We start from the raw sequence: 15,975 nt of genomic DNA, 5'->3' as shown, positions 1-15,975 counted from the left end.
CAGATTTCTTTTCTGAGAAACCCGTTTTTGAGTAAATCATGTTTTCAAAGAAGGTTTTTCTTCGAAAAACCCTTTTTCCCATGGTTTGATAACCCTAAGCCAAACCCACGTATGTGAGGGTTTGTTTAGAGTCTATGTATGTGAAAAACCCATGGAATCCGTACCACGAATTCCGTTTCACAAGTATAGATCACCTGCCTTTTTGTCAAACTTTTCATTCTTTCATGCATCGACGGGTCGTTTCGCACGATCCGTCACTTTCAAACACACCACGACCTAGTGTAGGACCTCCTTGGACCTTCCTCAAACACGTGAAGCCCTTCTCCTTGTTGGAACAAGGGAGAAACACCAATGGTGCTTGAGAAAAGAGAGGAAAAGAGAGAGAGGGTTTTGAGAGGAGAGAGAGAGAGAGCTTACAACAACAACAACTATGCCTTCATCTCAAAATAATTGGGGTCGGCGATATGAACCAAATAAGAAAATCATTCTGGGTCTTCCACATGAATCCTTCTCCTCCAATCATTTCTATCCAAAGTCATGTCGTCGGTGAGGTTCAAAGCATTCATATTATTTCCTATCATTTTCATCCAAGTCTTCTTAGGCCTACCCCGATCTCTTTTAACTAATATATTTTTCCATTTCTCCATCCTTCTAACTGGAGCATCATTAGGCCTTTGCCGAATATGTCCAAACCACCGTAAATGATTCTCTCTCATCTTATTTTAAATGGATGCAACGGCTACGTTCTTACATATCTCCTTGTTTCGAATCTTATCTTTTATTGTATTTCCATACATCCGTCGAAGCATACACATCTCAGCTACACTCATTTTTTGAATATGATGTCTCTTGGCAGCCCAACATTCCATACCATATAGTAAAGCGGGCCTAATTATCGTCCTATAAAACTTTTCCTTCAACCGCAATGGCATTCTACGATCACACAACACTCCAGTTGCACCTTTTCATTTCATTCACTCAACCTTTATCCTATGATTTACATCTTCATCAATTTCTCCATCCTTTTGAATAATAGATCCCAAATATTTGAAACGGTCATCCACCGGTATTTCTTGCTCACCGAGCTTCACTACACTCCCATCACTACTTTGTTGCTTACTAAATCGACATTTCATATATTCTGTCTTAATCTTACAACCTCTTGCTTCCAATGTCTGTCTCCATAATTCTAACTTAGTATTAACCCCAGCTCTAGACTCATCAATCAAAACAATATCATCAGCAAACAACATATACCACGACACATTTTCTTGAATTGTTCACGTGAGCTCATCCATCACTATAGCAAATAGGAAAGGGCTTAATGCATATCCTTGATGTAAACCAACCGTTATAGGAAAATTGGTTGTCACCCCTCCACAAGTGTGGACATTGGTTACTACTCCTTTGTACATATCTTTAATTATACTAATATACTTGAGATAAACACCTTTCTTCATCATTGTCCACCAGAGAACATCCCTAGGTACTCTATCGTATACCTTCTTCAAATCAATAAAAACCATATGCAAATCTTTGTTCCTCTCTCTAAATCTCTCAATAAGTTGTCTAAGAAGATGTATAGCTTCCATAGTTGATCTTTTAGGCATAAAACCAAATTGAGAGAGAGGGAGCTTGAGAGAAGAATTTCAAAATGGCAAAATAAGGGGGCTATGAGCCCATCATCTAGCTTTATAGGATTTGTTTGTAGGGTTTGGGGTCAAGGGTTGGATTAATTTATAGCCCTTGATCTAGATCAAAATAAATTTTTAAATCTCAATGTCATTTTACTTTTCTTTTATTTTTTTTATCTTATTTATTTGTATTTTTTCATAGCTTAGTATACTATATACTTTATACCTTATTAGGTATATTATGTATATACATATATACATACCATATTATATCACATGAAGGGTCTCCATAGGGCTGGTGGACCCCCCTTACCTTTTTGCAAAACATAGCAACTTACTTGCTTGGCAAGCAAGTTGACTAATTCAGTTTTTTTCCTTATTTTTTTTCTTTTCTTTTCTTTCCTTAAGCTTTGTTTTTTTCTTATTTTATTCACGGGTCCAGCCCTTGCTGGACCCTTTTAGAACTCACTCAAAAAGGGCGTCACCCCTTATGGGGCTTATTTTAAAAAATAGAAATTTGACTTTTTCCAGCCTCTATTTTGTAATTTGGAAACTTTGATTTTAAACTTAATTTCAAGTTTATTTTTTGTTTTATTTTTTTTTAATTTAACAACTTTAAGTAGGATGCCACATAGGATGGGAGGGCCCATCTATGAACTCCTACCATTTTATGAATTCCAATTAATTTTTGAAATCCATTCCATGGAATTTAAGTTAAATTCTTTCTAAATTACATTAAAATGCCTTGTAAATTAATTCAAAATTCACATAAATTCTAATGAATATAAATTAAGTAAATTCACACCTAAATAAATTTTATTAATACATTTTCTACATTTTGAGCATATTAACTATTTATTTTAATTAATTCCTCTAGGGTTAGAATCTGAATTCTACCGAATTATGCCTTAAGTTCCCGAGAATTCAAGGCGTGTAGGGTTAAATACATTGTTAGTTATTATTTTTCACTATTAAAAATTCTCAACTACTTCACAAACACCTTTAGTACATTTTTAGCTAAAATTTTGAATTTAAAATTTATCAAAAATATAAAAATTCAAAAATTTTAGAAAATTCCTCAAAAATTACCATTGTTACACAGGTTGTCCCCAAGAAGTGTGGGCTTACCGTGGAGTTGAATGAGAAAGGAGAAAGCATCCCCATGAGGACTACCACGGGATGACGAGTATGCATTAATTATAGAAAGTTGAACATTGCAACTAGGAAGGATCACTTTTCGTTGACGTTCATCAATCAAATCTTGGAGAGACTCGCAGGCCAGTAGTTTTTTTTATTTTCTGGATGGTTATTCAGGATATAATCAGGTGGTTGTTCATCCTGAGGACCAGGAGAAGACGACGTTCACCTGCCCATATGGAACCTTTGCTTATAGGAGATTGTTGTTCGGACTCTGCAATGCCCCAACAACATTTCAGCGGTGCATGATGGTGATCTTCTCGCATATGATGGATGACGTCCTTGAGATTTTCATGGATGATTTTTTGGTCTATGGCTATTCCTTTGATGATTGTCTCCAGAAGCTATCTCGAGTGTTAATCTTTGTAGGGAGACAAATCTTGTGCTTAGTTGGGAGAAGAGTCATTTCATGGTTCAGCAGAGGATTGTTCTTGAACATATCGTGTTTGAGAAAGAGATTGAGGTTGACAAGCTGAAAGTGAAGTCCATTGTCAGATTATCTCCACCGACCTCTGTGTGGTAGGTGCATTAATTCCTAGGGCATGCATGTTTCTATCGACGGTTCATCAAGGATTTCAGTAGGATTTCTAGACCGTCGTGCAACCTGCTGTCGAAAGACCAACCATTTGTTTTTTGTGATGCCTGTCTGAAGGCATTTATGTCTCTAAAGAAGGCCCTGATCACATCTCTTATCCTTCATTCTCCCGATTTGTCAATGCCTTTTGAGATCATGTGTGACGTGTCTGATTACGCGGTTAGAGTCATTCATGGCCAGAAGATAGAACGAAGGTCTCATGTTATTTATTACGCTAGTAGGATCCTCTCTGATGCGCAAATGCATTATACCACCACGGAGAAGGAACTTTTAGATATAGTCTTTGCCCTTAAGAAGTTTTGTTCTTATTTATTGGGCTCCAAGGTCATCATTTACTCGGATCATGCCGCTTTGCGATATCTGAAGAGTAAAAAGGATGCTAAACTGTGTCTCATTCGGTGGATCCTATTGCTACAAGAATTTGATCTCGAGATTCAAGATAAGAGTGGATGTGAGAATCTTGTAGCAGATCATCTCTCTAAACTGACTATGGAGACACCCACTGATCAAAGACAGATTGATGATTCATTCCGGGATGAGCAGTGCTTTCATGTCAAGCGTCTGCCTTGGTTCGCGTATATCATCAACTTCCTAGTGACCAGAGAGTTCCCTGCGCATTGGAACTGTAATGAGAGAGATCATTTTTTCACGCAAGTAAAATATTATTTCTCGGAGGACCCAAAGTTGTTTTGATTATGCTCGGATCAGATGATTCAGAGGTGTGTTCTTGAGGAGGAGTATGACTCCATCTTATCTTTTTGTCATTCCTTGGCTTGTGGAGGCCATTTTTCTATCCGAAAGACCACCATAAAGGTCCTCCAGTCTAGATTTTGGTGGCCGACACTGTATAGAGATGCTCACAATTTTTATAGAAGGTGTCAAGCGCGATATGATGTCCCTTCTTCCCATTCTTATTGTCGAGATTTTTGACGTGCGGGGCATTGATTTTATGGGCCCTTTCCCGCCTTCGTTTGGGTTTGTGTATATTTTAGTGGCGGTTGATTATGTCTCCAATTAGGTCGAGGTCGTGGCCACCCAGACCAATGATCATAAAGAGGTGCTTTGATTTATTAAGAACAATATCTTTAGTAGGTTCGAAGTTTCAAGAGCGATGATTAGCGATGGAGGTGCACACTTCCAAAATGTGCAAGTAGCTTCCTTACTTAGGAAATACTCGGTACATCATCAGATTGTCACACCATACCATCCGCAGGCCAATGGCCAGGTCGAGGTCTCCAACATGGAGATCAAGCAGGTTCTTGAAAAGACTGTCTGACCAGACCGCAAGGACTGGTCCCAATACCTTGATGATGCCCTTTGGGCCTATAGGACTGCTTTCAAGATTCCAATTGTCATGTCCTCATACTAACTGTTTTTTGGGAAACCATGTCATCTCCTTGTTGAGTTGGAGCATAGGGCATATTGGGCTATCAAAAAGTTCAATTTTGATATGGCCCAAGCTGGCGTAAAGAGAAATTTGCAGATGAGTGAGCTTGAGGAGTTGCGAAATGAGGCTTACGAGAGTGCCAAGATCTAGAAAGCTCGAACCAAGCAGTTTCATGATCAACATATCTTAAGGAAGCAGTTCGAGCCTGGCCAGAAGGTCTGACTTTATAATTTGTGTATCCATCTTTTTCTAGGGAAGTTGAAGTCTAGATGGGATGGCCCATTTATTGTCCATAGAGTTTTTCCACATGGCGCTATTGATATCTTGGACCCTCAAATGGGTAGCATCTTCATGGTCAATGGGCAATGACTGAATCCCTACATTTTTGATGCCATGGTTAGTCAGGACATCGATGTCATTAACCTCATTGATGAGTAAGGCAATACACAATGTTTGTATGTTGTATTCTTAGGATTAGATTTTTGGTTCTTTAGTAGTTTTTGTAGGATGTGTTTTTCTTCTTTCATGAATTTGATGTTTAGAGCATGTATGCATTTCCATTTTTTGTACATTTTTATGAGTTGCATAACATTGAGACATGTGGAACCTTTGTAGACCCATTCACATGTCATATCAGGTAAGGTTTCACAGTGTGGATCAGGTGACTTCTACTCCTTTCCTCCCATTTCTTTTGTTCTCATGTGTATTCATATAGTTTCATGCAAGCATGGAGGAGTGCCACTGAGGAGAATATCAGTCAAGCATGAGGGAGGGTGTAGTTTGCACACTCAAACTTTTTATGTCTTCATACTTGCATTTTTGTAAAAACTCATTTAATTCATTCAATTCATCTAGGTTTGTAATAAGACACTTTAATTATTTGTTCAAGCCCTCTGTAGGTGCAACACTTTCTTGTTTATTTAGTTAATTAACTCTTTTATTTCTCAAGGTAATAAAGAGTAGTTTAGATTATGTGACTGAATACAAAGTATTTTTTGTTCCCTGAGATCGACCTGGACTCCACCACTCGTGCGAGCCAATTTTTATTATTTGGTGTCTGACTTTCACACTTGTTTTCATTAAAAATATTGTTTTAAAATTTGTTTTCATAAAACTCACACCATGAGTCAACAGACTCACGTGAGTCAACAAACTGGGTAAAATGCATGGACGAGAAAATTGAGTCTATTGAGAAAAATCAGGTCTAAAAATTGACTGATTTACCTGAAAAAAGAAAAGCCATTAAATGTAAATGGATATTAAAAAAGAAATTCAAGTTCGATGGTAGCATTGATAAATTTAAAGCAAGATTAATTGCTAAGATTTTTTCTCAGAAAGAAGGATTAGATTATGTTAACACATATTCACCTAATATAAAATTCACCTCGATAAAGATAATTCTTGTGATAATAGCTCACTACGACGTATATCTACATCAAAAGGATGTTAAAACCACTTTTCTTAATGATGAACCTAAGAAAACCATTTTTATGGAGCAACCTGAAGGATATATAATAAAAAACAGAGAAAAAAAAGTATATAGGTTAAAAAAATCCCTATACAGACTCAAGCAATCACCACGTTAGTGGTACTTAAAGTTTCATAAGGCTATTATGTCTTTAGGGTTTGTGGCAAATAAGTTTGACCATTGTATATATGTTTACAAAAATAAGAGTAAATTTGCTATTATCTCACTATATGTAGATGGCATTCTTCTGATTAGAAACGATAATGATATGATTATCAAAACCAAGTCATAGTTAAATTCTCAGTTCGAAATGAAAAACACGGGAGAAACATCCTATGTTCTTGAAATTAAAGTCACTCGAGATAGAAGCTCCAAACTGTTAAGTTTGAGTCAAGAAAGGTATTTCAATCATATACTTAAAAAATTTAAAATGAGTGATTATAAGCCAGTTAGAACACCTGTGGTTAAATGTGTCAAGTTGAGTAAAAATTATAGTGCAGGTGATGGACATGAAAGACTAAATGTCCCTTAAGATCAAGCTATTAAAAGCTTGATATATGCTATGCTTTGCATTAGACTCGATATCAACTTTGCTCTTGGCCTCGTTAATCTTTACCAGAGTAATCCTGGTTGGCCACACTGGCAAGAAGTAAAAAGAATATTTCGACATTTAAAAGGAATTATAAACTTGAAATTATGTTTTCAAGGTGATTCTTTAGAATTAACTGGACATTCTGATGCTTACTTTGCAAGCAGCAAAGATGATAGTAAATCCACCTTTAGATATGTTTTCCTCCTAGGAGGAGGAGCAATTTCCTGGTCTTTTAAAAAATAAGGCTGCACAAGTCAATATACTCAGGAAGCAGAATATATTGCATGCAATGCAACTGTCACATTTGCCGTTTGGATAAGCCATTTTATTAATGATTTGAAACAAGAAATAACCAATGAATCAGTCCAGATTTATTGTGATAATTCGGCTGCCATCTCTCTTATGAAGAGTAGAGCTGATAATTGAAAAAGTAAACATATAATGGTAAAGTACCATTACATTCATGATATGATTGAAAAAAATAAAATCAAAGTCAGTTACTTACCTACACATCTGATATGATTGCTAATCCTTTAACAAAGGGTATATGAGAGAAAATATTCTGAAAACATGTATCGTGTATGGGATTAAGATGTGTCTAATAAAGACATATGTCTAAATGAGAAACTCAAAATATAACTCATTCTAAGAATATTGATACAAAGAAAATACTTCAATAGTGGGAGGCTAAATCCTGTATCTGGTTTTTGTATCACATGGCCAAGTGAGAGATGTCGATCCAATTGAGATCAGCATGGCCATGTTTCACAGAGGATCTCATCCGTTAAAGAGAGAGGAGGACTAACTCTCTCCTTAACAGGTGAAACTGTCCCATTGTGAACCTTATCCAGGGATGAAGCACGCTTGAGTGAAATGATACCATACAGACGTGCACTACAATGTTGGAACCTGCAATCTACCCGACCTGTTTGAGTGAAACGATAGCATGAGTATGACAAGTGTTTTGGTATGTAACAATTTTGGGAGGATGTTAGCATTTCTTGTTGAACTTAATGTAGTGTCTGATATTGTTCTGTTTCATGACAGGCGTTGTTCAATTCAAAAGCGAGCAACGCAACACAAGAATCACGTGTGGATTCTTCAGGTTCAAAATAGTTGTAGTATTTAACTTTCATATCTTACAAATTATTGTAAAGTTTAGCATTTTATAATTCTTTGTTGTAGTTCTATAATTCTTTATTGTAAATCGATAATTCTTTGTTGTAAATCGATAATTCTATGTTGTAATGTTATAATTCTCGGTTGTAATTCTACAATAGAAATCATACTACAAATATCATAAAAATCGACACTAGAAAACACATAATATCTTACACATCGATATACAACAATTGAGCATAGTATATTACAAATCGATATACAGAAATTCAACATAATACCCTACAAATTGATATTAACAAACAAAACCATATCTCACAAATCGATACTCGAAAATACATAATATTTTACCAATCGCAAAAGAGATTAGTGATGTATGCGGTGTACAAAGGCTTCTAATGTTCGCCCTTCCTCAATGAAAATTCAATAAGCGATTAGAGACGTATATTGTTCAGAAATTGTTGTGATGCTCACCCTACGTGAATGCAAATCGCAAAAGGGATTAGCAATGTGTGCGGTATACAAAGGCTTGTAATGTTTGCCCTTCGTAAATGAAAATTCAATAAGTGATTAGAGACATGTACTGTTCAGAAATCGTTGTGATGCTCACCCTACGTGAATGAAAATCACAAAAGGGATTAGCGATATATGCGATGTACAAAGGCTTGTAATGTTTGCCCTTCGTAAATAAAAATCCAATAAGCGATTAGAGACATGTAGTGTTAAGAAATCATTGTTATGCTTACCCTACGTGAATAAAAATCATAAAAGGTATTTACGATGTATGCGGTGTACAAAGGCTTGTAAAGGGATTAGCGATAAAATCGCAAACATGATTAGCGATTTGTATCCTTGAAGTAAAACCCAAAACCTTTAAACTTAAACCCTAAACTCCAATCGCCCGTAAAAGCGATTAGAAATATCGTTGACATAGACATAGCCCGTAAAAGCAAATCGCGATAGCACATAGCCTTCATACGTCATTGTGTAAATCACGATGGTACGTGTCATTCAATTAGACAAAGCTCATTGTCTAAAAGACAGAAGACAAACATCATTGTGAAAATGACAATGGTATAACAATTTACACAATGTCATCTATGTCGGCCACATCTTAATAAAAATCACACTGTGCATGTGTACAAATCATGGTGAAATTGCACGGTCAATGTTTGTGCAAATTTTTTTATACTTTTATCAATCATTATGTAAATCATGATAGGAACACATCTCGTAAAAGCAAATCAGTGGCATTTTCATGCTACATAACGCTAAACGCTTGTTTGACTTTTATTTTCGAACACCTATCACTACAACGATTTGTTTAGTGGCATTTGTGTGCTACACTTAAATCAATGTTAACAAAAATATCATGTCTCACAAAATCAACACTAGAAAACATATATAATCTTACAAATCGATATACGATAATTCAACATAATATAGTACAAATCGGTATACGACATTTCAGCATAGTCTTATAAATTGATATACGACAATTCAATATAATATATTATAAATCGATATTAACAACCAAACAATATCTCACAAATCGACACTAGAAAACACATGATATCTTACAAATCTACATACGACAATTCAACATAATATATTACAAATCGATATTAACAAACAAAACAATATCTCACAAAAATTGATATAATATCTTAAATTGTTGTAGAATTTATATTGTTGCGATTTGGGCGCTTGAGGTGGTGATTTGCGTGTTCAACATACGTGTGCCAGGTTCGTAATTTTGGTTTATGGATCAATGTGAATTTTGTATACAGTCTTACCAAACAAATGTCTATACACAAAAAATTTAGAAATTGCAAGTTGAACCAAAAATTGCTATCTCTCTCTCAGCAGTAGAACGTAACCATCTTCACGTTATCCTTGAGAACAAGAAGATATTTAAAATGGCTTCCTCTTACTCCTAGGAGCCTTGTGTCCTTTGTAGCTTTCTAGGTAATCTTGCAGTCTGGGTTTTTGTATCATCCTTAACTAGAAAATCTTTTAGTTCCTCACATAGTTCTTTGCAGAATTTAGGTATATCATATTAAAAAAAAACCCAAAAATGAGAATAATATAAAAATATAGTAATCAATAATATAGGTTAAAAAATAATATTTAAGTGTACAACATACAATGGTGAATTATGGTGCTCGTCCATAGTATATTGCTTCAATATACTTCATTACAAAGACGCCACAATCGACGCCATTATTTTGTAAAGGAGCATCCTCTACGACGTGAAGCCTCCACGGGCCAATGTGGACACCCAACATGTCTTTAAAAAATCCAACCTATGGTTTATGCAAAATCAAGTAAATTCTGGGCCACGGTACAAGATACGGTAATCTTAAAGATAGAAACTTTTCAAATGCACAATGTCACGATCTACACCAATGTCATAGTCCACAGAGTTGTATAGCCATAATTTTTGTTCTCGTACATCCAACACATATAAGACCCAATGCTTTTTCGATTCTCACAATATAGGAATCAATATCTGCAAATCGATTATAAAATATCTTAAAAAATGGATATGAACATGTGTACTGATACCATAAAAAACAATGTTAAGAATTAACATATAAATCGATATTAAGAATCAAACCAATATCTTAAATCGATATTTGGAATCAACATTGAATCAAAACAACATCTTAAATCGCTATGAAAATTCTTATTGATAGCTTAAAAATAGATATTAAGAATCAACAAAGAAATTAATATTAAGAATCAAAATAATATCTTAAAGCGATATTAAGAATCAACATAGAAATCAATATTAAGATTCAGAGCAATATCTTAAATCGATATTGAGAATCAAAACAATTTCCTAAATTGATATTAAGAATCAACATAGAAATCGATATTAAGAATCTAAACAATATCTTAAAAATTGATATTTAGAATCAACATAGAAATTGATATTAAGAATCAAAACAATATCTTAAATCGATATGTAAATTCCTATTGATAGCTTAAAATCGATATTAAGAATTAAAACATGATCTTAAATAGATTTAACATCTTACAAATCGATATGGTCATAAACCTTTTCTCTTGAAAAAAAGTATGCCATTTGGTCATCGTCACCTCAGTATTGTATTCCGTCTAGAAATCCAGTCACGTATGGCATTTGACGGACAATACTCTGTTGAACGGAACAATAATAATAGTAAGTATAAAACATGAAGGTACATTAGTAAATAAAATGACAAAATAAATATATCAGATAACCGATATACCATAAAATAAGGGGTGACGACGCGGACCGACATGGTTCTTCCCTTGCTTTGAATATACATGACGAAATCGTGTATAGTCTGTTTAGAACAAATATGCATTTGTTAATATACATACCCATGACATACGTTAATGTATAACTGAGGGTGGTTTCATACATACAAAATTACTGATAGTGTGTCCTTCTGCAAATTCATCTTGCATCCGATCGATGTTCTCTTCGAGTACTGTGTTGAGTTTTCTGGCACATTGTTTTGTAGATACTGCACTGAAATTAGCTGAATATTCAGTAAAATAACTGTAGCATTATATTCAGTAAATGAACTGTAAACGGCATAAAAAAGATGAAGCAGGTTATAGAAATTGAAGGTACCCTTTTTTACGGACGTTCGACTGAATCGTAGCATCCTTCTTCGACATCGATACAGCTTGCACTTAGAAGGAGGTTAGAGAAAATGTTAGTTTTTCTGTTCGTTGCTCACTAAGCAGGTTATAGGAAAGGCTCCCTTTCTTCTTTAAATGAAACGCCGCCTGTTCCATGCTATTAAAGGAAACATATTGTGTGCCTTGTGGAACACAATGATTCATTCATTCATTGTTCACATCGTTTCACAACCGGCCAGTTTTCAAAAATCACGCAATGAAAGTTTAATAACAAATAAATAAATTACATTGCATATTAATTAAAAGACATCGTTTCATTTGCTAGTATCATCGACACGATGTTAGTATGTGTAAATGAATGACACGTAGCATAACATCAGTAGCGTGTCAGATCCTAAACCTTATACTAAAGTTATGTGACGTTTCTTGCAACTAAATGAATCGCTATACATAATAAACTCAAAACTAGTAATCGCTATCACAGGAAGTACAAATCATGGTAACTGCATAATCACTATACCTATTAATCGCTAAACTAAGTAATCGCTATCACAAGAAACACTATAAATAATAAACTCTAAACCAGTAATCGCTATACGATTTAGCAAACATAAGTACAAATAATGGAATCTTCATAATCGCTATACTGAGTAATCGACATATTAAGTAATTGCTATCACAAGAAAAACTAAAAGTAATAAACTTTAAGCTAGTAATCGCTATACGATTTAGCAAATGTAAGTATAAATCATTGTAACTTCCTAAACACTATACATATAAAGCTCTATACAGAGTAATCGCTACCACAGGAATCAGGATACATAATAAACCCTAAGCCAGTAATCGCTATACGTAAGTACAAATCATGAAAGAGTTAGTGGCACTTATGTGTTACACTTATTAAGGAAAGAATTACATAATTACAACAAAGAATGTCAGAATTACAACATAGAATTGTCAGGATACACAAATCACATATGTTTATTCACTTACGCTTGATGACTTAGATAGACATATAACTCATCTCTTGCTTGCACTTGGTGGAGTCTCTTTATTCGGTGGCCTCTTCGTTCCCTTGATCTTATATAACCCACTGGTAATCATCTCAACCAACGACCCAATTTGTTTACTAAAATTCTGCATGTCCTTCCGTAACTCCTTATTTTCACTCTCCAGCATCGCAAACTTTTAGTTGGACAATACCTTCTCTTTTGGGAGTTGTATTTTCTCCTTATCGTGTATTGCAATAAATAGAATCGTAGTATCTGCCAAATGGACATGATGGAAGTTACGTCTATGCTGAAGGACGACATGCTTGGGGACAAGAGTGACCTCACTTTCAGGTTGCTTCTCCTCAATTTGTCGATTTCCATGCATGGGTTGCCAATATTGTTTGAAATAGTTGGGGTCATATTGTCGTTCTTTATAATCATATGATATGGCACAAGCACCTCCTTTGTTCCAGTTATCTAATTGTTTCCTGAAGCATTCGTGTCAATTCACGTTTGTGGCCCCACCACTATTCATCTTCCTTTTCAATGTCACAAGCAATTTTGGTATCAACTGTCCCAAGCCAGCTTGTAGGAGTACTCGACTACCATGTTGCATCTCGGCTTCACATTTGCTAAAGAGCCAAATATCGCAGACAAACAGTCTTACAACCTTGGCAATAACCTCATCGTCCTTGTCCTCCCCATCTCCATAAGGTTTCCACACAACCTGTACAATCGAGATTGTTGTTTAGATATAGACATAATTATTCATGCAAAATGTTGAACGCGATAACGATTTGTACTAAAGAAGACAAAATACTGAATGCGATTATTAGTTAAGAATGCTAAACATTACAATGATTTACGGTAATGAAAGTTAGATGTAAATACGATAACGATTTGTACTAAGAAAAATAAAATGTCGAATGCGATGATTACTTGAGAATGCTAAACATTACAATGATGTACGATAATAAAAGTTAGATGCAAATGCGATAACAATTTGTACTAAGGAAAACGAAATGCTGAATGCAATGATTACTTGAGAATGCTAAACATTACAATGATTTACGGTAATGAAAATTAGATGCAAAGGCGATGCCAATTTGTACTAAGGAAGACAAAATCCTAAAGCGATGATTACTTAAGAATGTTAAACATTACAATAATTTATACTAATGAAAGTTAGATGCAAATGCGATGATGCTTTTTAATAAGTAAGACAAAATCCTAAAGCGGTGATTACTTAAGAATGCTAAACCATATAACGATTTACGCTAATGAAAGTTAGATGCATAGGAGATAACGATTTGTACTAAGGAAAACAAAATTATAAAGCGATGATTACTTAAGAAAGCTAAATATTATAACGATTTTAAACCATTTACCTCATTTAATTGCAGCCCATCTAAAATGAATTGAGCATTTTCGCACTTGACATTTATTGAAGCCCACACGCCGATCATGGGAAAACCACAAACCGCAAGGCCACATTAAGGATGCAAGGTGACAATATGCTCCCAAGTCCAGGCCTACAAAAACAATATATTAATAAGACTACAACCTTCAATGAGCTTAGTTCACAAACACTAAATATGTAATAAACAAATACCTGAACAAATGGCCAAAACTCCCCGACGGTTTTCATACCCCTACTCGCATGGTAAAGTTGACTGTACAAGTGTGTGAGCATAGCATCACCCCATGCCCAGTTGTCGACTTCATCTAAGTCTTCCAAGAACTGCAGCCACAAGTAACTTATTCTCGATCAAGAACAATAAAAAAATAAAGTCCAAAAAAATAAAGAAGGAAGCCACACAACTCTTGGTTAGCTGCTTCAAATGCACATGCAACAGACCAACCTTCCCATTTATTATGAAAAAAATAAACTTTCGTCGATGAGGAATTGCCTCCACCAGAAATACACTCACGCCATTCCTCTATCGACATTCCTAGAAGCGCCGTGCAATTGCCCTTTGGGTTATAGTTTGAATCCCGTGTTAGGACAACACTGCCATGGCACTTAAGACTCGTAATCCGTGCAACATCTTCTAGGGTCATGGTGATCTCAAAACCACCAAAGTGGAACATGTTCGTCTTATGGTTTCACTTATTGACAAGGTGGGTCATGGTGTTCTAGTAATTTTCAAAATAATGTTGGTCCAGAAGGCCGTCAAAGTACATTTTTCGTAATCGGTCCTTCTGATATTCACTCAGCTTTCTGAACCACGACAGAACTACAGGCCACTGACACCGCCCTTTCAGCTTTTCACCTGCTGCTCTACTTCTCTTCTGACCTGCCTGTAACACAAAAGATCAAATCACAGTTAATGGCTATCACAGTAATCACTATACATAGTAATCTCTATCGCAGTAATAACTATACAGAGTAATCACTATCGAATTAATCGCTATCGTAGTAATCACTATACGTAATAATCGCTGTACATAATAATCACTATACATGGTGATCACTCTTGAACGATTACGTCAAGAATTTTCCCCGCTGACGATGAAGCGTTTCTTCTCTTAGGAATGTAAGCCATTGGAAAACTACACAACATAAAAACTTACCGAGACGACAAAGGGTGCTCCGACGAAAGAAGATGAAGCGTTATAATTTTTATGGAATGTTTAGGGGGAAGTATTATGAAGAACTCCTTTTATAGCTGAGGAGTTTAATGCTTATGGGACCCACCAAAGTTTTTTTGTCAGTTCACATTTTTGGCGGTTCACGTCTTATAATAAATTTTTTAAAATGACATCATTGTCGGCCACAAAGATTTGCCTGTGTTGCAAAAATATTGTCATAGTATAACGCAATCGGATGATCAAATATCATATAAATCGATATGGAAATTACTGTTGATAGCTTATAAATCGATATACCACATCAGGATAGAAATCGATATTTAGAATCAAGTCAATATCTTAAATCGATATTACGAATCAAAAAAACATCTTAAATCGATATAGAAATTCCTATTGATATCTTAAAAATCGATATTTAGAATCAAAACAATGTCTTAAAATGATATTAGGAATCAAAACAATATCTTAAATCGATATTAAGAATCAACATATAAATCGATATTAAGATTCAGAACAATATCTTAAATCGATTTAGAAATTCATGTTGATATCTTTAAAATCGATATTTAGAATCAGAACAATATTGTAAATCGATATTAGGAATCAAAACAACATCTTAAATCGATATGTAAATTCCTATTGTTATCTTAACAGTCGATATTTATAATCAAAATAGTATCTTAAATCGATATTAAGAATAAAACAATATCTTAAATCCTTATTAAGAATCAACACAGAAATCAATATTAAGATTCAGAAC

Source organism: Nuphar pumila, chromosome 7 (genome assembly GCF_984573655.1).
Source record: "Nuphar pumila chromosome 7, dmNupPumi1.hap1.1, whole genome shotgun sequence".
NCBI classification, from domain to species: domain Eukaryota; kingdom Viridiplantae; phylum Streptophyta; class Magnoliopsida; order Nymphaeales; family Nymphaeaceae; genus Nuphar; species Nuphar pumila.
This window is presented reverse-complemented; position numbering follows the sequence as displayed.